We start from the raw sequence: 9,997 nt of genomic DNA, 5'->3' as shown, positions 1-9,997 counted from the left end.
ATAACTCCACACTCTCTCTCTTTTTCTTAAAAATTTTTAATGTTCATTTACTTGAGAGAGAGGGAGAGAGAGAGAGCGAGCAGGGGAGGGGCAGAAAGAGAGGGAAACACAGAATCCGAAGCAGGCTCCAGGCTCTGAGCTGTCAGCACAGAGCCCGACGCGGGGCTCGAACTCACGGACCGCAAGATCATGACCTGAGCCGAAGTCGGATGCTTGACCGACTGAGCCACTCAGGTGCCCCACACTTTCTCTTTTTAAAGGAATGTTTTCTGTCCCCCAAACTGTGGCTCATCGTCCCTAAGCACAGCTCACGCAAATCTGTCTGTGGTCACGCTCTTCTGTAAACTTCATCGGGCCAGGAATCGCATCTTCTTTGCTCATCATTTTAATCCCAGTAATCGGATATCAATATATTATATAAATATCTATTGGATGAATAAATGGCTCTTCTCTCTGGACTAAACCTCTTAGTACATTTATTTATCTAGAACGTATCCCTCCTTTAAGGTGCATTCTGGTCCCTCCTTCTGTGTGAACTGTTCCCTAAATTCTAAGAGTGGCTCCCAATAACCTTCATTTTTGGATAATCCTCCCTGGTGAGTGTGGGTGGAACCTGTGATCTGTGATCGTGTCGCCTTATATGGCAAAGGGGAGATAATCTGGGGGGGGGGATGATCTAATCAGCTTCCAAGCCCATTGGAAGCAGAATTTTCTCCAGCTGGCAGCAGACAAAAGTCAGAGAGATTGAGGCCTGAGCAGGTGACAAGCCACTGTTTCTCTGAAGGACGACTTTGAAGATGGACGAGGCTGAGGAATAGTGAGGGCCCGCCTGAGAACCTCAGAGCTGCGGTCCCCGAGCACTGAGTTGTGCCCACCCCGTGAATGCGCGTGGCTGCACACTTTTGTCTGGAGCTCTGTCATATGAGCTTCATCCGACCAGATTCCGCCTTGGGAGACCCTAAGTAGAGAACGGTCTGAATAGTAGTATGTTCCCACCTGGACCTCAGAGTCACACGTCTGTGAGCTCACAACTGGGTGTTGTCTGAAGTCACTAAGTTTGCGGTAATTTGTTACAGAGCAGCAGAAAACGAATATACCTGCCTACCCATAATTCTCTTTCCAGCTCTCCTCGGAACGTCTACTCAATATATCTCCACCGAGCACTTACTCATAAATACTTTTTAATGCTACTTGGTTTCATGTATATTCCAGTATAAGCTGTCCTCCAAATTAAATTGTAAACTCCAAGGAAACAGAGGTGGGGTCTATATTTCTTTCTAATTGCCACAAATCCACCCGATAAAGTGCTTGATGAACTCACGGCTGTTTTTAAAAGAAACACTGCTTTAAATCTTTGGAAAAGTAAAAGAGCGACCCTCTTAAAAGAAAATAATTAAACTACAAATTGCTGCATCGATTATAAACTATTTTGTGACTCATAAAGTGGTTTGGAAACACCAAAAAATAAAATCCAAAAAGCCCATAATTATTGTTTACCATTTGCAATTTCAGTGATTTCTTTCAATTTTTATTTTAGGGAGAGAGAGAATGGGGGGGAGAGGGGCAGAGGGAGAGACAGAGACTCTTAAGCAAGCTCTATGCTCAGTATGGAGCCTGATGCAGGGCTCGATCCCATGACTCTGGGATCACGACCTCAGCAGAAATCAAGAATCAGATGCTCAGCCAACTGAGCCACCCACACGCCCTTCAGTGACTTTTTTTTAAAGACCTCTAGGATTCTCCAGCTATATGCCAAGAGCATACGGGATAAATGAAGATTTCTATAAATTTCATGTATGACACAATCACCAATTTATTAAACCACAAATCCATCACTGGTTCACTAAAACAAAGCATTTCTATTTCATATACCTTGTGTGTTGCATAGTTGTGTGTACAGGGCACTAGGATTAGAAAAAGAATGAATAGATTTTGCTTTACTTAGGGAAGTCTTCATGTGGGTCCAGTGAATGGAAACAGTGACAAGGATCCAGTAATGGACAAGTAATGTCATTCTGCTAATTTCATCTTTGGAAAAATCCATCTGCAAATTTGTCAAAATGACTTGAAGATATCCTTGTATTCTATTTAATATTCTACGTGGGCTCTAAGAGCCAACACAGTTCTTTCAACACTCTCTAATTGAGCATTAATAAATTAATAGCCCCCTGGACTGCTGCTCACGTCACCTCACTCTCTGCATGGCAATGCCAGCTGACTCAGACGCAGATTCCGGGAGGTGAGGAATGACTGTTTCGTCCTCGACAGAGATATGAAATAGTACCAAAGATTCATGTATTTAAGAATATATTTTTCTTTCTAATCTCTATCTTTAAGGCAACTCAATTTATTACGTGGCATTTATATTTCCAGAAGTCAAGAGATATGGAGCCTGGCAGATTACGTGGATGCTAAAAGGCTACAGAAGCGCAAAACTTCCTCTGGTGGTTTTTAAGGTCAGTTCGAGAGATAAAGGCGGAGACCCGTGTGGAGAGGAGACAAGGCCAAGTGGTCTCTCAGAAGCCATTAGGGGCTGGGCTGAGGTGGCCTCACATAACGGATCAGTTGTAAACAGGAAAAAACTCACAGAAAACTTCAAATAGAACAAACTGTCCGTATCAGAAACAGACTGAAGTGTGTGAATTTTTTTTTTTCAACGTTTATTTATTTTTGGGACAGAGAGAGACAGAGCATGAACGGGGGAGGGGCAGAGAGAGAGAGGGAGACACAGAGTCGGAAACAGGCTCCAGGCTCCGAGCCGTCAGCCCAGAGCCTGACGCGGGGCTCGAACTCACGGACCGCGAGATCGCGACCTGGCTGAAGTCGGACGCTCAACCGACTGTGCCACCCAGGCGCCCCAGAAGTGTGTGAATTTTCAAATAGAAGAAGTCTCCCAAACACTGATGGTTCCTTCAATTCACTAAAGAAAGAAGTCTGTGTAACTTTTAAAGTTTCTTTATGTTTAAAAAAATTTTTTAAGTTTATTTATTTTGAGAGAGAGTGAGCGTGAGTGAGAGAGAGAGAGGGAGAGAGAGAGAGAGAGAGAGAGAGAGGGAGAGAGAGAGAGAGAGGGAGAGAGAACCAGAGGCAGGCTCTGCACACTGTCAGCATGGAGCCTGATGGGGGGCTAGATCTCAAACCACAAGATCATGACCTGAGATGAAATCAAGAGTCTGCCGCTTAACCGATGGAGCCGCTCAGATGCCCCAGTATAACCTGGGGCCTGCTTTTCATCCCTTTCTGCACAGCCTGGGACCATGCTTTTCATCCCTTTCTCTATATTGTGAGTATATTTTTTAAAAGTGTATTTTAAGAGCATGTCTGACACATTGAGGTCTTAGCTGGATATTTACTGGAAATTTTCCAGGATGAAATAACCCTAGAATATAGTGGTCATCTTGGGGCACAAAAAACGTCTTTGTACTAGCGTGGGGGTAGGGAGAGGGAGAGACAGAGCACACTGGGGCACTGGCTTGGAAAGATAAGTAGTCTTTTTTTTTTTTGATGTTTATTTATTTTTGAGAGAGAGAGCGTGAGCGGGGAAGGGGCAGAGAACGAGGGAGACAAAGAATCCAAAGGGGGCTCCAGATTCTGCGCTGTCAGCACAGAGCCCGACGCGGGGCTTGAACTCACAAACTGTGAGATCGTGACCTGAGCCGAAGTCAGACACTTAACCGACTGAGCCACCCAGGCGCCCTGGAAAGATAAGTAGTCTTAGAATATATACCAACGACTGGATACGCTCTACAAATTTTAACTGCATCACAATAGATTGAAGGATTTGCACACTAAAATTGAATTTTAGGAGTTAACTGGGCAGACTCCGCAGTAAAATGTCTGGACTTGAGCCCAGCTCTGCCCCTTACTCTCTGAGCTATCCAGGAAAAGTCATTTAGCTTCTCTGTGCCTCAGTTTCCTCATCTGTTATGTAGAAGCAATCGTTGTACATTGCTCATAATACTGTGAGGATAAGACAAACTGATGTGTGCTTGAAGAAGGCACTGGCACGTGGTAAGTGCTAGTATATTTTTTTTAACGTTTATTTATTTATTTTTGAGAGAGAGCAGGGGAGGAGCAGAGAGAGAGAGAGGGACAGAATCCCAAGCAGGTTCTGTGCCATCAGCACAGAGCCTGATGCGAGGCTCCAACCCACAAACCGTGAGATCGTGACCTGAGCCGAAACCAAGAGTCGGATGCTTAACGGACTGAGCCACCCGGGCGCCCCAAGTGCTAATATTATTATTCTCGTGGTGGTTAGGTGCTGAGACCTTAGACCGAGAAAGTTGGTCTGGGCTTTAATCCCAGCTAAGCCCACCTTGCTGGGTGATCTTAAGCGAGTAATTCAAACCATCTGTTTCGGCATCTGTATCTCCAGAGTGGATGCGATCATTGTACCTACCTCATCAGATTGTTCTGAGAATATAGTAGTTAATACCTATCATGTACAAATAAAAGTGCCACATACCTTGAGACGCCAAAAAATGTAAGCATTTATTCTCTCTAATTAAATTTTGGGTTTCAGATGACATGATGCGAGCTCCGTATTTCATTCTCTGTCTATTCAATGACATTCAAAACTCGGAAATGATGTTGAGGTTGCACCTCTTTCTATACAGTGTGTGTGTCCATGGTAACCTTTCATTAACACTGTTCCCTTGTTTGTTCAGAATGCTGTGCTTCCCTAAGAAACCACTTATGGTGGAGGGGACATGGTATGGACACGGTACAAGTAGATCGGGGCTCGAACCCTCTTATTTACTAAAGAAGTCTGGACAAGAAATACATTTGAAAGTTTCCAGCAAAGGGGGCGCCTGGATGGCGCAGTCGGTTAAGCGTCCGACTTCAGCCAGGTCACGACCTCGCGGTCCGTGAGTTCGAGCCCCGTGTCGGGCTCTGGGCTGATGGCTCGGAGCCTGGAGCCGGTTTCTGATTCTGTGTCTCCCTCTCTCTCTGCCCCTCCCCCGTTCATGCTCTGTCTCTCTCTGTCCCAAAAATAAAGAAACGTTGAAAAAAAAAAAAAAAGAAAGAAAGAAAGTTTCCAGCATAGAGTCTAAGCCATGAGAAAAGCGGCGAACATGATTTACTCAATAGCTCGATTTCAGTTTTCTTCATCTGTAAAATGGGCCTAACAGAATTTAACTTGCAGAGGGTCGTGAGAAGTCAAAGGGAGGTTACTTGTAACGGGGTGGAGGCCTTTGGACCCAGCATTTCAAACAAATAGTCGTGGCCCCTACCCACCAGAAGGCTATCAACGCGTCCCTTTTGGGAAGTTGTTATGTTGGTCCGAGGGAGGGGTGTGGCATGGGGATTTAGGTGGAATTGGGTCACCGAGAATACCTGGGCTTGAAACGAGCCCTTGTCTCCCACTCTTAATGAATGTGCCAACTGCTCCAGGGCCACGAGTGATGCCCCCTCCTCTCTGTTCCCACAGGCCCAGGCACAGCCCTGCATTAGCACAGTGCACTGCAGTGACATCAGCACCACTTGGTGGCAACATCTTCCCCAGGCCCTGGGGGGTTCAGTTGGTTAAGCGACCAATTCTTGGTTTCCCGCTCAGGTCACGATCTCATGGTTCATGAGTCTGAGTCCCACGCCGGGCTCTGCGCTGACAGCGTGGAGCCTGCTTGAGATTCTCCCTCTTCCTCTACCCCACCCCCGCTCACACGCTCTGTCTCTCTTAAAATAAATACATAAAAACTTTAAAAAACAACAACAACAAAAAAAACCGATCCAAACAGGGGACATCATCAAAGGTAGCCAAGGCCGGACAGGTCAGTGCTTATTGGTGGCAAAAGTAAAGGGCACTGTGTATTAAAACTTCAAAATATTCATATTTTACCTATCAAGTGAAAAAAAAAAACCAGGCTACAAAATTATAGAGTGCAATCCTAATCTTCTAAAAACAGACATATATATATAATATACTGTCCATACATATAGATGCAGGAGTGTGTCCATGTAGAAAGAGTAGAAACAGAAAGAAATATACAAAAATATTAACTGTGCTTATCTCTGAATAGGTGACAGCGCTATGAGGATTTAACGTTTTCTTTCTTATGTTTTCGATAATTAAAAATTGTATCAGAGTTCTATCAGGAGACGAAGGCACATCAATTCTTTAACAGGGGTGGGCAGGGGCCAGCCAGCTGCTGACCGGGCAAATTTTAATCCAAGTGTCATGGGCATTGCTGTTTTGTTAAAACCTGAACTAGGAAAGTGATGTGTATCTTTAAACATCTCTCAGGCTGCTCTAAGGGGATAAGAATGGACATTAGAAAATCAATTAGGAAGCTATTACAGTAGTCTATTGCAGTATGGTGGCTTGGAGTACGGCAGTGATAATGAACTTGCAAAAGCTGCGTGGACCTGAGATACACCTTTACAGGTGGCAGCTAATGATTTTCTGATGGGTTGGATATGGGACAAGTGGCTTGAGGATGGCTTCTAAGAAGCTAGAAGATGCTGGTACCATTTATTAATATGGATAAGACAAAGAAGGGGGTAGAATACACTTTGGGGATGAAAGTGCTCAATTTGGGCTGTTTTATGTCTGATATTATCTGTGAGAGATTCAATTTGAAGCTTAGAAGAGATGTCTGGGCCAGAAATAAACTTGGAAGTTTCCAGCATAGTATCTAAGCCACAGGAATAGTGGCGGTCATCTAAAGAGACAATGCAGAGGTTGAAGAAGGTGCCTGGGTCAAATCCTGATGAACCCCACTGGTTTGATACAGATGCTAGGGAAGAAGCCTGAAGCAGGGTGGGAGGAAACCAGAAGAATGTGGGCTGCTAGGAGCCAGGGGAGAAAAAGTCTAAAACCAAAGGTCAAAATATTAGCAGCCCTTGACTGTGGTTGAAAAGAAAGAAGCAATCGTCTGTGGGTGATGTATTCTTTATACTTCCTGTCTTCAGATTTTCTAAAATAATGCATTCCTAATCACAACAGGACAGTAAAATGTTAAATGAATAGCTTTTATTTCTGAATATCTGACGCTTATGTTTAAAACTTAAAGATTAATTATTGATGGGGGTTTTTTGGTATTTAATTTTAATTTTTTTAATGTTTATTTATTTTTGAGAGAGACAGAGCATGAGCAGGGGAGGGGCAGAGAGAGAGGAAGACATAGAATCCAAAGCAGGCTCCAGGCTCTGAGCTGCCAGCACAGAGCCCGACGCGGGGCTCGAACCGACGAGCTGTGAGATCATGACCTGAGCTGACGTAAGACGCTTAACCGACTGAGCCACCCAGGCGCCCCTTGTATTTAATTTTATATGAGGAAATGACTGTTATTTGGGTTTTCATATTTATTTCTTTGTATGAGAAAAATTATATACTAAGAATATAGAGGCATTTAAAAATAATAGTTTAGAATAGTTCAGTTTTATAGAAAACTTATGATAGTAGAGTTCCCATAACCCCCTGCACCTAGTGTTCCTTATATTAACATTTTCCATTAGCATAGCATATTTGCTTTAATTAAGAAACCAATATGGACGCATTGCTATTAACTAAAATCTAGAGACATTTTAAAAATCATACTACTATTTGGCTATTAGTTTTTCTATGGGTATTTGATCAATTTCAGGTCTTGCAAATGTTATGCTGAAGAACAGTATTCCACTGCCATCTACTGTTCCACATAAATACATATTCTTTCCATTTTGAGTCAGAATTTTTTTCATTTATCTATACTGTCATAGCATTTTAGAGTTACAGGTTGCCCTGAAGTGACAGGTCGGGGAGAACTGACAAGATAAGAAAGCGAGTAAAGGGGACAGATGAGGTTGGAGAGGCAAAACGGGCCAGACCACAGAAGAATTTGTGTGTTACTTTTAGGAATCTCATTCCTGATGGCAGAGGTGATGGGGAATCAGTGAGGGCTGCATCAAGGAGCGTGTCAGAGTCAGACCCACATTTAGCTGGATCACTTTAGTCTTCTTGTGGAAGACGGACTAGGGAGAGGGGCGTGTTGAGAACTGGAGGAGGGCACGGCCCTGGCAGTGAGGGCAGGGAGAGGGGAGGAGGGGTGGAGCTGAGAGTCTGCACTGCAGACTGTCTGGGGGCTGGCAAAACTTTTAAGTTACTGCATTTGAACGGGGTCTAAAAGAAAGAGTCCAGGATGATCTTGGAGGTTTCGTTTTGGTGACCAAGATGATAGAGGTGATACAGGGGCTACAGGGAGAAGAGTACGGGTTGGTTAATGTGGTTGAGAATCCAGGTGGCGACACTTGCTGGAAGTTGGATATAAAATTCAGAAGCATAGATAGGAAGTGGGTATATTTGCAAGTCATGAATAATATAGAGATAGGGGTTGAAATCCTCAAAGTGGACGACGTAACACAAAGAAAATGTCTAGAATGAACCGAAGGGTGACACAGGAAAGAATCCCAGAGGATCCAACCTTGGGTGAGGGCAAGGGTCAGAGGAGGACAAGCACATTAGGGAGAAGGGGAAGGGACGGAGGGAGAGATTCATGGTGACCCGGGGAAAGAGAAAGAAAAAGCCAGTCCCTGACAGTTGGTGATTGTTTTGGCAGCCAGTAGCTGGGCCAGGACGATCCAATGTCAAGCATAAGTAATCTCACAGAATGTTAACATCAGACAAGGTCACTTATCATTACGATAGAACAAAACAAAAACAAGACCGCTCCGTGTTCACATCTGGACACAGAAAAAAACGCACCATGCAACTACAAAATAAGATAGCACTCTTCCTGATATAGCATAACTTAGAACAAAACATGAAACCAATTTGACAATAAATTTCATATATTGAAAAAAAAAGTGAAAAACCAAACCAAACAAAACAAAAACAAAAAAAAACTTAGAACAAAACAGCCACATCCCTGAACCCTCTCCAAAATCACCTGGCATCAACCTAAATCGTTTTTTTTTTTAAGTGTATCTATGTATTTTGAGAGGGAGGGGGGAGGCAGAGAGAGAGGGAGAGAGACAATCCCAAGCAGTCTCCACACTGTCAGTGCAGAGCTTGATGTGGGGCTCGAACTCACAGAACCGAGAGATCATGACCTGAGCCGAAACCAATGGTCGGATGCTTAACCGACTGAGCCACCCAGGCGCCCCAAGCCTAAATCTTTTGACTGAGCTCTCCTAACATCCTCTGAGACACTCCCAGATTTTCCCGTGGTGTGCAGTGTCCTTTGCTGCAGAGTTAATAAATCTAACTTCATTTGACTATAGGTGTGTTCCTGATGATCTGTAGGCACTGGGCTTTAACATCTTTATAGAAGCCCAGAGAGCAGTTTTACAGAGGGAGACATCACAGTATCTAGCGGAACAGAGAGGCTAATGATCGCCACTGAATTTGGCAAATATGAGCTTACTGGTGACCTCTGCGGGAGGAGTTTTAGCAGGATATTGGGGGTAGACGCAGGGGTGTGCTTTTACTAGCGTGAGAGAGATGATTATGTATATTTCCTCCAAACTCTGTTCAGTGACATCAAGGCGGTAGCTGGATATCAGCTTTGGGGGAGTTTTACCTGATGGAAATTGGCAGATGCTATAAGTTGAGGATTGGGGGGGGGTTCAGAAAGTTGGTTGTTAAACATTTACTGTCACACTACTGGGTAGAATAGACAGGAAGGAATGGGAAGGGAGAGTGGAGAGACAATTAAAAGTTTGCATGAACAGGGGAAGGGGAGAGATGGGACAAACATTAGAGGTGAAACACAGAGTCAGCAAGAAGTGGACTTCAGAATGCCTGGTTTCCTGTGCCTTGCTTGTTCGACACCTGCACGGTTATCACTTTGGTTTACTAGTGAGGTCATGGCAGCTTCTCTGGGACCATGTCATTACAGCTCAGGAAAGAATTGGTGGTGGGTGGGATGTTTACAAGGGTAAAGAGGAGGGACGAAAGAAGGAAACTTTTGGAGAAATATTTTCCAAATTCTTACAAATGGTTATTGTGAATAGCACTGGCTCTGGTGACGAACGGCTTAGGATGACGTGTGGGTTTGCCACTCGGGGACTGTGCGGT

The sequence above is a fragment of the Prionailurus bengalensis genome, chromosome B2, assembly GCF_016509475.1.
Source record: "Prionailurus bengalensis isolate Pbe53 chromosome B2, Fcat_Pben_1.1_paternal_pri, whole genome shotgun sequence".
Lineage (NCBI taxonomy): Eukaryota > Metazoa > Chordata > Mammalia > Carnivora > Felidae > Prionailurus > Prionailurus bengalensis.
The sequence above is the reverse complement of the archived record's forward strand: the minus strand, read 5'-3'. Positions refer to the sequence as shown.